The sequence below is a fragment of the Camelus bactrianus genome, chromosome 13 (assembly GCF_048773025.1).
Source record: "Camelus bactrianus isolate YW-2024 breed Bactrian camel chromosome 13, ASM4877302v1, whole genome shotgun sequence".
Classification (NCBI taxonomy): domain Eukaryota; kingdom Metazoa; phylum Chordata; class Mammalia; order Artiodactyla; family Camelidae; genus Camelus; species Camelus bactrianus.
The window spans coordinates 31,222,098-31,231,277 of record NC_133551.1 but is presented as its reverse complement, the minus strand read 5'-3'; the positions used below and the strand labels follow the sequence as shown (position 1 = coordinate 31,231,277).

General features: G+C 38.5%; 1 non-coding gene across 1 annotated transcript; it reads right to left on the bottom strand.

Moving 5' to 3' along the window:
* Positions 1 to 7,140: 7,140 nt before the first annotated feature.
* On the bottom strand, positions 7,141 to 7,212 carry TRNAT-GGU (transfer RNA threonine (anticodon GGU)). Its single transcript has one exon. It is a non-coding gene; the product is annotated as a tRNA-Thr (tRNA).
* Between the last annotated feature and the right edge of the window lie 1,968 nt (positions 7,213 to 9,180).

The following is a 9,180-nucleotide window of genomic DNA, read 5'->3' as shown; positions in this document are numbered from 1 at the left end:
TGGAATTTGACACAATATTGTAAAATGACTATAACTCAATAAAAAAAAGTTTTAAAATAAATTAATTAATAAAATAAAATAAAATGCAAACCCGGTTATATTATTCTGCTTAAAATTTCCACGGGTCCCTATTATCTGCCAGACATGAGACACAAGGTTCTTTGTGATCTTGCTCTGCTGAACCTTCTAGCCTCATCCTCCATAAGATCACAGATAGAGTTACTGAATTTAGTAAATAAAAATACAGGCTGCCCAGTTACATTTAAATTTCAGATAAACAGTAATTTTGGGGTATAAATATGTCCCCAGTATTGCATGGGACAGACTTATGCTAAAAATATTCATTGTTTATCTGAAATCCAGATTTAAGTAGGCATCTTGTATTTTATCTAGCAGCCCTCCCTACTCATGCCAGCCTGATTAATTAACTTGTCATTCTCCACGAGTCTCTTCATGCCTTTATCAGTGCTTAATGTCTTCTCCATCCTGCCCCTTATCCACATGATATTCTGCTGCTGCATCTTCAAAAGCCAGTTATGGGAGGTGGAACTTTGCAGGTGTGAGCATAGAATCCAATGTGCTGGGGATGGGCCTGGACACCTGGGTGCCTTGTTTAATATCTAGGCACCTGCCCCAGTTCCTGTTCATCCTTTCCATTCTTCCTCCTGAAACTGGAGTTCTGCCCTGAACCCCAGTTTACTTGGCTGGGACCCACACATGGTTTTTCACCCTTGCCAACTCTCTCCCTGGGGCTGTGAGGCTAAATCCTGTCTCCCAGCTGCTGGCTGGGCTCCTGATCTAAACTAGATGGACCATTGAAACCCGTTTCAGATGCTGCCTGCTTCCTGTCTTGCCTACTACAAAGGCTGAACAAGAGACTCAAGATGAAGTTTGTGAAAGTGGTTTGTAAATGATAAAGTCTCTCTGATGGTTATTTAGGTTAGTGCCTAATTTCAAGCTCTTCACCTGGTCCTGTATATGAAAGCCCCTCTCTAAAGTGCTCTTGTGTCTGCTCATGCCTGATGATATGTGATGCTGAAAATGATGTGGAAATTTTCCAAACGTCCTCTAATTTTGATTAGTGCATTCAACCACACTGGCTATTGCATTATGAATGGATCTAGACCAGTGGCTTTAATTTTTAAAATTTTAATTTTACAATCCAGGACATACCTCTTTGTAACTGAAGCCAAATTCTCATGGACTGTCATGCTCTGAGTGTGTGTAATGAACGCTGATATTTTCTATTCTATTTCATCTTTTAAAAATTGGTCAACCCACCAAATTAATTTCATAACCCATTAATGGGTTGTGACTTGCATTTTGCTAAACACAGATCTGCCCAATTTATTGAGATCTCCTCTATTATCCAACAGACTGGGACAGCTGTTCAGTGCCTACCTCATTTGGTGCCGTCTCCAATAGGAAGCATGGTGCCCGTGAAAGGAGTTGAGGCCACTTCAATGACATAAGTCACAGCTGTCCCTTTCGACAAGATCAGTAAGCAGAGTTCTGCCACCAGACTTTCTCACCTGCCTGAGGTTAATATGTAAAATTCCTTGGAAGGCCATTTACAGCGAGGGATAGCTGTAAAATGATCACAAATGGAAACTACATTCGTCTTAGAAGAGAAGGATGTGGTTTGAGGGGGCAATTATTTCTCAAACCTAAAAAAAATTATTCCTGGGTGGATTAAAGAGACTTAATTTTCTGAGGTTTCACATTGATTTCACGGTTAAACGTAAATGAAAGCTCCCTCACTCGCTGCTGTGATTCTGTTTTACTCTCTCCTAAACGGTAAGGGGGTTAATCTGATATTCAGAAGCTGGGCAACAGTAGATTCCAGAGAAAATAAAGAAAATGTACGGAAAGGAGGTATTGTTCAAATACGGTGGAAAGAAGACAATTTACCCAAGGAATTCTTATGATACAGGTAGTCGATCCAGCTGCTTGTTTTCAGGGTTTTCTCCTGGCTACCCACCCCTCTCATTTTACCTGGGGCTGTCTCATTCATTTTTCTTCATGGTTGGGGTTTATTTTTGTCTGTTTTGTTGGCCTTGCAAAGACCAGTGTCAGATTCATGGTGCCACAAAATCTAGATTGGAGAGAATTTAAGTGAGAACGGGAGAAGAGGAATTAGAAGCCGCTGTTATAAGAAAGGAGAAGGAGGAGGGCAAGGGGAAGGAGAAGCTAGTATAGACAACTGCTTGGCTACAAAGGCTTTCAGAGAAACAAGGTGGTAATCAAATGAGGGAAATCAAGTCAAGGGGCGATTTTTACTTGTTCGTCTTCAGAGTGCTTGAAAAAATTCATACACTGATGGAAATGATCCAGTAGAGGAAAAGTTCATGATGTAGGTTGGAGGGAGGATTTGCTGGGCTGGTGTTTTTGAGTCTGCTGGGGGAGGAGGAGAAGGCATAAGTGGAAACTTTTACATAGGGTCACCGAGTGTGCAGGGAGGGCAGGGTCCAAGGGGGCACACCTGTATGGACATGCGGACATGGTAAGAGTGAACTGAAATTCTCTTCTGATTCTTCAGTTTTCTCAGTGAGCAAAGAAGCATAGTCATGAGCTGAGAGTGAGGATTGGGTGGGGGAAGACAGGCAGACGTGTGAAATGGTCCGTTAGCAGAAAGTGAATGTACAAATGTACAATACGGGAGAGTGAATGGATCAGGAGGATGTAGGATGTTAGCTGGGAAGTAGTAAGGGCCTTCTTAAGTTCCTGGTGACAAGCTTAAGGTGAGACCAGAGTAGGTAGAAAGTTGCATTTAATTGGGGTTGTATTTTTTTCCAAGCAGTATGACAGAATTAAGGTGATCAAGGGAGTTTCGAGAGTGCTTATGTTTATTGACTCTGAATTTTAAGCTGAGTAAAGAGGGAACGGAGGGACACAAGGGGCAAAGAACAATTTTAAAAATGGTGCCTAAGATGCTCCTCTGTCTGGTCTTTGCATGACTGGCTCCCTCTTGTGGTTTAGCCAATCTCTGATGTCACCCTTTTAACTCTCTTCAGAGTACTGAACGTGTTTCCTTTTTACCCATACCTTGGAGACATTGCAAGTTAGGTTCCAGACCACCTCAATAAAGCAAATACCACAATAAAGCGAGTCACATGAATTTTTTGATTTCCCAGTGCATATAAAAGTATGCTTACACTATTCTGTAGTCTATTAAGTGTGCAATAGCATTAAGTCTAAAAAAAAAGTACATACCTTAACTAAAAAATACTTTATTGCTAAAAAATGTGAACCATTACCTAAGCCTTCAGTGAGTCATAACTTTTTTTTCTGGTAGAGGGTCTTGCCTCGATGTTGATGGCTGCTGACTGATCAGGGTGGTGGCTGCAGAAGGTTAGGGTGGCTGGGGCAATTTCTTAAGACAACAATGAAATTTGCCACGTTGATGGATGATTTCTCTGTAGCCTCAATGCTGTTTGATAGCATTTTACCCACAGCAAAACTTCTTTCAAAATTGGGGTCAGTCCTCTCAAACCCTGCCACTGCTTCATCAACTAAGTTTATGTAATATTCTAAATCCTTTATTGTCATCTCAACAATCTTCACAGCATCGTCACCAGGAGTGATTCTATCTCAAGAAATCACTTTCTTTCCTCATCAGTAAGAAGCAGCTATTTCATGCACCAAAACTTTTATCATGAGGTTACAGCAATCCAGCTACATCTTTAGGCTCCACTTCGACTTCTAGTTCCCTTGCTATTTTTACCACATCTGCAGTTATTCCTTCCACTGAAGCCTTGAACCTCCCAAAGTTACTCATGAAGATTGGAATTAACTTTATCTAAACTCCTGTTAATGTTGATATTTTGACCTCTTGTCATGAATCACAAATGTTCTTAATGGCATCTAGAATGGTGAGTCCTTTCCAGAAGGTTTTCAATTGACTTTTATAAAACAAAAATTGTACACTTTACGAACAAAATCTACTTTGAATTATCCTATAAATTTTATAAGGCAATTGCAACCGTGATTTTACTCCATTTGGTGATGTTTTTTCCAATTCCTTTCTGTTCCTCTCAAGACTCTGAACTTGGAATGATCTTCAGTTGTGGCAGGAAATGTTAAATGAGTAACTCTACATAGTTTTTCCAGTAAGTGCTCAATTTTTAAATTTGATTAAATGCCACAGTTTAATGTATATGTTAGACAATATTTAACAGCTCATAGGGTCACACAGTTCACTAGCGTTTTGCTCCAGCCTGGACGCTGATCATGGAAAAATAGATACCTCTCTGTGCCAACAGCTGCTGAGGAATCACTTCTATGGCAGCCATAGCCTTGTGAAATGTATTTCATAAATAATAAAACTTGATAGTGAGAATTATTCCTTGATCCGTGGGCTGCAGGATAGATGTGTTAGCAGGCATGAAAACAACAAGAATCTCATTGTACATCTCCATCAGAGCTCTTGGGTGACTAGATGCATTCATTGTCAATGAGCAATAATATTTTTAAAGGAATCTTTTTATCTGAGCAGTAGGTCTCAACAGTGGGCTTAAAATAGTAAACCATGCTGTTAACACGTGCCGTCATCCAGGCTTTGTTGTTCCATTGATAGAGCACAGGCAGAGTAGATTTAGTATAATTCTTAGGGACCCTAGGATTTTCAGAATGATAAATGAGCATTGGCTTCAACTTAAAGTCACCAGCTACATTAGCCCCTAACAAGACACATCAGCCTGTTCTTCGAAGCTTTGAAGCCAGGCACTGACTTCTTTTTGCTAGCTATCAAAGTCCTAGACGGCATCTTCTTCCAATAGAAAGGCTGTCTCAGCTATATTAAAAATCTGTTGCTAAGTGTAGCCCCGTCATTAATGATCTCAGCTAGATCTTCTGGACAACTTGCTGCAGCTTCTATGTCAGCAGTTGCTGCCTCACCTTGCACTTTGATGTTAATGGAGATGACTTATTTCCTTAAAACTCATGAACCAACCTCTGTGAGCTTCAAACTTTTCTACAGCTTCCTCACGTCTCTCAGCTTTCATAGAAATGAAGAGTCAGGGCCTTGCTCTGGGTTAGGCTTTGGCTGAAGGGAATGTTGTGGCTGGTTTGATCTTTCATCCAAACCATTAAAACTCTCTCCACATCAGCAATAAGGCCATTTCGCTTTCTTATCATTTGTGTGTTGACTGGAGTAGCACTTTTCATTTCCTTTGAGAGCTTTTCCTTTGCCTTCACGAATTGGCTAACTGGTTGGTGCAGGAGGCCTCGCGTTCAGCCTGCCTCAGCTTTCGACATGCCTTCCTCACTGAGCGTAATCATGTCTAGCTTTCGGTCTAAAGTGAGAGGCGTGCAACACTTCCTTTCACTTGAACACTCACAGCCCATCGTAGGGTCATTAACTGGCCTAATTTCAGTATTGTTGTCTTCCAGGGGATAGGGAGGCCTGAGGAGAGGAGGAGAGATGGGGGCACAGCTGGTCAGTGGAGCCATCAGAATACGTACATTTATCAATGAAGTTTGCCATCTTACATGGGCACTGTTCATGGTGACCCAAGACAATTAAAATAGTACCATCAAAGATCACTAATCGCAGATCACCATAACAAATGTAATAAATGACACAGTTTGAAATATTTCAAGAATTACCAAAATGTGACACAGAGATATGAAGTGAGCAAATGCTCTTGGGAAAGAATGATGCCAATAGATTTTCTTGACACAGAGTTGCCACAAACCTTCAATTTGTAAAAGATGCATCTTCTGCAAAGGACAATAAAACAAGGTATGGCTGTACTTTCTGTTATCTATCTAGCATCTACCTTTGTGTCTATATATTCTCTATCTCTGTATCTCTATACCTGTCTAGTAGCTCTAGCTAGCTATCAGCTGTTTATCGATTTATCTCTCTCTGTATCCATTCATCCATCCAGCTATATGTCCATCTATTTATCTCTGTTATCAATGTGTCTGTCTATCTGTCTGTCTGTCTATCTATCTATCTATCTATCTATGGTCTATGGTTTGTTTCACACTATTAGGATATAAGCCCCATGAGAGCAGGGACTCTGCCCACAATGTTAATTATTTTATAGCCGCAGCACTGATCTGGCACAGAAAGACCAAAAATTATAATCTGGAAAAACAATGAATGACTAGACTATGATTTTAAGGCCTTTACCATCCCAATCAAGGTCATCTGCATGTGTTCATATTTGTCAGTTTTCTCCTTCTAACCCCCACCGAGAGAAAGAAGATGCCCTCCCCTACCAGGGTCAGAGCTGCTCAGGAGGCCATCTACTTCGGGTCTCCTAGGGGAACTTCGGAGGGTGTAAGAGGAGAATTTTACCGCAGAGGTCTGCAGGGACCAGATATTTCAGAGGTGAGCCAGAAAGAGTGCCATGAAGACACAATAGCTTTCTGTTTTGTTTTATTTAAAACATGTTTTTTGAGGTTCAATTTAGATGCCATAAATTTCACCCACTTTAAGTGTAAACTTTGTTGAATTTTAGTGAGTTCATACATTTATACAACCATGACCACAATGCAGTTTTAGAACACTTTTATCACCAGAAAATTCCCCGTTTCTATTTACAATCAATCTCTGCTCCCACCCCCAACCCTAGGCAACTACTGATCTTTCTGTCTCTATAGATTTGCACTTTCTAGAATGTTCCTATCAGTGGAATCATACAATATGTAATCTTTTATGCCTGCCTCCTATTTAGCATAATGCTTTTGTTGTGTGTAATATTCTACTCTACAGATACTCAGCATTTTGTTTATCGATTCACCAGTTGATAAACACTGTTTCCAGTTTGAGGGCCATTATGAATAATACTGCTATGAATATTTGCATACAAGTGTTTTCGTGAGTATACATTTGCATTTCTCTTGGGTAGATACCTAGAAATTGAATTGCTAAGTCGAGTGATTAGTGTATGTTTAACTTTTTTTTCTTACGTGCCCAACAGTTTCCCAAAGTGACTATCCCATTTTACATTCCCACCAGCAATGTCTATGTTTCTCTGTATCCTCACCAATATTTGGTCAGTCTTTTTTGTTTTAGCCATCTAGTAGGTGTGTAGTGGTTATCTCATTTGGGGTATTTAAAATTTTTTTTCTTTTTTTACATATTTTTATTTTTATTTTACTTATTATTATTTTAATTTTTTCCCTTAGTGGAGGCACTGGGAATTGAACCCAGGACCTTGTGCACACCAAGCACATGCTCTACCTCTGAGCTATATCCCCCACCCTTTTTTTTCAGTTTTAATTTGCATTTCTCTGATAACTAATGATATTAGGCATTTTTTTCTTGTCCTTACTTGTCATTTATATATCTTCTTTGGTGAAGTGATTATTCAAATATTTTTCTCCTTTCTTATTGGGTAGTTTGTCTTCTTATTGTGAATTATAGAAATTCTTTATATATCCTGCATTCAAGTCCTTTATCAGATGCATGTTTGGCAAACATTTTCATATCCTTATTGATGTCTTTGAAAGAGCGTAAGTTTTCATTCTTATGAAGTGTTTGTTATTGTTATTTGAAGTTCAATTGTGTTGATTTTGTCTTTGATTGTTCATGCTTTTTGTGTCATATATAAGAACTCTTTGCCTAATCTAAAGTTGCAAAATTGTGTCCTATGTTTTCTTCAAGATATTATAAGTGGGGGAGGGTGTAACTCAAAGTGGTAGAGTGCATGCTTAAAATGCATGAGGTCCTGGGTTCTATCTCCAGTATCTCCTCTAAAAAAAAAAAATTAATAAATAAATAGACCAACTTACTGCCCTCCCACCACCAAAAAAATAAAAAATAATTTAAAAAAAAGATGTTATGAGTGGTGTAAGGTAAGAGTCAGGTTTCACCTTTTTTCACTTTTTGTTAAAGGATTATTCTGTCCGACCCCATTCAATTACTTGACACCTTTCTTGAAAATCTAAAAATAAATTAAAAAATAAAAAAGTTTTAAAAAGGACACCATGAACTCATCTACAAAACAGAAAAAGACTCTCAGACTTAGTAAACAATCTTATGGTTACCAGAGAAAGGGGGTGGGAAGAGATAAATTTGGGAGTTTGATATTTACAAATGTTGGCCCCTATATATAAAAATAGATTTAAAAAGAAAAAAAAAGGTTTCTGCTGTATAGCACAGGTAACTATGCTCAATAGCTTGTAATAACCTTTCATGGAAAAAAATATGAAAATGAATATATGTATGTATATGCAAGACTGGGACACTGTGCTGTACACCAGAAATTGACACATTGTAATCAACTGTACTTCAATTAAAAAAATCTATTGTTTCTGAAATTTTCACAAATAAAAATACAGAATCCAAAAAACAAAAGTGAATAAAGGGCCACAAATGGCAAAATATCTTTCTTTTTTATCGGTGAGTTGTATTCCATTACATATATATATGCTGCATCTTCATTATCTATTCAACTATTGAAGTGCACTTAGGATGCTTCCATATCTCAGCAATTATAAATAATGTTGCTGTTAATAGCAGGGTGTATGTATCTTTTTGAATTAATTATCTTGTGGTTAACTTTATTCCTTTGATAACTATGTGAGTTAAAAAGCTAAAGCTCTAAATGTTCTTAGAAACAATGAACAGTACATTGTGTGCAGTAAAATAAAAAAGATCTATCAAGCCATGAAAGACATAGAAGAAACTTAAAAGACATATTACTAAATGAAAGAAGCCAGTCTGAAAAGGCTACAAACTGTACAATTCCAACCAAATGACATTCTAAAAAAGGCACAGCTACAGAAACAATAAAGATTGTGGTTTCCAGGGGTCTGGGGAGAGGGAGGGAGGGAGGAATGAATAGATGGAGCACAAGGGATTTTTAGGGCAATGAAATTATTCCATATGATACTATAGTGGTGGCTACATGTCATTATGCATTTGTCAAAACCCATAGAATGTACAACATCAAGAGTGAACCCTAATGTAAACTATGGACTTTGGTTGATAATAATGTGTCCATGTTGGTTCAACGATTATACCAAATATGCCACAGTGTTGAGGGATGTTGAGGGTAGGGGAGTATATATGTGTGGGTGGGGAGGACTATGTGGGAGCTCTGTATTTTCTGCTCAATTCTGCTGTGAACCTGAAACTGCTCTAAAAGAATAAAGACTATTAAAAAAAAAAAAGAAAGAAATTCAGTTAACCATCAAGGTCTGTTGCACTCTCTGTTCTCTTCT